Below are 2,506 nucleotides of genomic sequence, written 5' to 3'. Positions count from 1 at the left end.
ATTAAAAAGAAAGAAAAAATTGTGATCGAAAAATGCTGACTGATGAACCGACGGACCCACCCAATCAGAATCAACGACAACACTTTAAAGACGGTGCGTTTTAACTGACGCGGGCATAACTGTTAAATAAATTGTAAGTTATCCAAGATCCGGACCGGATGGGCCTCCCCAGTCTCATAAAATCCATTCCTTAGCAAAAGTTGGAAAAGTCGGCCTGGATTGTAGGTAAACTTTGTGCATGAACAAAATTAAATTTTGTGCATATATTGCATATATAAGACAAAATAAAATGAGAAGTAATTGGGAATTGATTACCTTAAAAAATTAACATTATATTAAGAACATCTTCTCAGTAATCCTTTCTTCTTTTTTTTTCCTTCTTTTTTCCTCCTTCCTTTTTTTTGTTTATCTATATTATATTTTGTTCTCTAAGTGTGGAAAATGAAAGATTTTAATCTAGAATGAATATTTGAATATATTTATAATTTTATTTTTACAAGTATAACGGATTTAATAATGACTTTATAAGAGAAAAGCATAGTCAATATAGTTGCATATGTATGTTTTTTTTTTTTCAAAGGAAGAGATTATATTTGCATATCGTTATGGCATGATCATTATAGATTTTTATTCAGGTTTATATTTATATATTATCAGTATATAATATCTATACATTATTAATGAACTAAGGGCACCTTAATTTGTTTATATATAAGTTCCCTTTATTACCTCATTCTATTCATTTTTAAAATATGAAATAATTATGCTCTAGAATGGTCATTCTTTAAAAATACGGAATAATTAATACCAAAATTTTCATGTAATTAGCTATTCCAAATTTCATGGAATATGGTCAAATAGTTATGGACAAAACAGCCTAACTTGCTATGTGAAATTGTTAACTTTACCATATAAAATATCATATTAATATTTTAATAATAATTTATTGAACTAATAATTTATTAACAAAATTTTAATAAAAAAGAAATTGAAAAGAGAAAAAAAAGCAAAAATGAAAATAAAGAAGAAATAAATAGAAATTAAAATAAAATTCACATTAATATTTTAACAATATATTATTCAATTAAATATTTTTTAATATTTAAAAAAAGAAATTGAGAGGGAAAATAATGAAAATAAAAATAGAGAAAAACTAAAACCAATTTAACATAAAATATTATAATAAATTTAGACAATATATCATTACATTGTTAATATTTGTATAATATTTTATTAAAAAACAAATTAAAAGAGAAAAACTGGAGAAATGAAAATAGAAAAGAAATTAAAAATTATATTAATATTTTAATATTAACCTTTAATGTTTCAATAATAAATTATTGATGTTTTAATGATAATGTATTAAATTATTATTTAACAATAACATTGCCAACAATAATAAGTTTCAAAAACCTTAAAAAGTTTATTAAATTATATCAAGTAATAGATGAAAAAAAAATTATTCTTTTGTAAATGAGCTGAAGGATCATACCCCAACTTGTTAGATTGAGTAACTATAAAATATTTTTATAACTTCATTTTTTTTTTTAAAGTAGAGTTTCATCATTGACAGGTCATTACCGGACCAATGAAGACAAAATATTATAGAAAAAGCCAACTAAAAATCAACATCACAGGAAGGACGTAACTCCCTTGGGTGTCCTGCTGCACAAAGCGCACACACAGAGTACAAGGGTATATTCAGAAATTTTTTTAATGATGTCTTAATTAAGATAATAATAATTAATTTTTTAATCAAATGTAATATAATTTTAGTTAAAAAATTATTAAGTACCATATTTAGTAAAATTATGTTATTGTTGCTCAAGACTTAATCTTATGGAACAATTTTTTGTATTTTTAAATATTTTTTTGTGATTTATTTATCTAAAAAACTATTAAAAATCATTACTCATTTCTCATCACATAAACTAAAATATTAGAATTAAATGAATGTGATATTACATTGTAAATTATCAGGTTCAACAATTAACAACTTAACAAATTTTTATTTATTGATCATAACTAAATATAAACATCCACAAATATATAAAGTTAAATAAAAAAAATCAAATAATCAAATAGTATATTTACAAAATGAATATACAAAATAAAAAATTATAATTTTGAGATATTATTTGACATGCACTACTATTTTCTGTTAATTAAATTCTGTTCAGGTCTCAAATTAACAAAAAAAATATTTAAAAGTATTTAAAAATTTAATTTAATTTAAATTAAAAATTACTTACAATTGAAGTTTAAATGAATTATTTTAAGAAAATTAAAAATGTATCTAAGGACTGAGAAAAGAAAGCAAGTCTCAAAAGTAGAACTTAAAATTTTCAGAGAGGGGAGTAATTTAAGTTTTGACTTTTTAATAAAATTTTAAATTATAGAAAAAAATTTATCTTTTAAGTACTTAAATATTAATATATAAATTACCTTTTGATAAATTTACTTTGATTTAGAATATTTGACCCCGCTTCTTACAAAATTGTAAAAA

The sequence above is a fragment of the Theobroma umbraticum genome, unplaced genomic scaffold, assembly GCF_002168275.2.
Source record: "Theobroma umbraticum cultivar Fairchild unplaced genomic scaffold, ASM216827v3 scaffold_51.0, whole genome shotgun sequence".
In the NCBI taxonomy this organism is placed as follows: domain Eukaryota; kingdom Viridiplantae; phylum Streptophyta; class Magnoliopsida; order Malvales; family Malvaceae; genus Theobroma; species Theobroma umbraticum.
Note: the sequence above shows the minus strand (reverse complement) of the source record.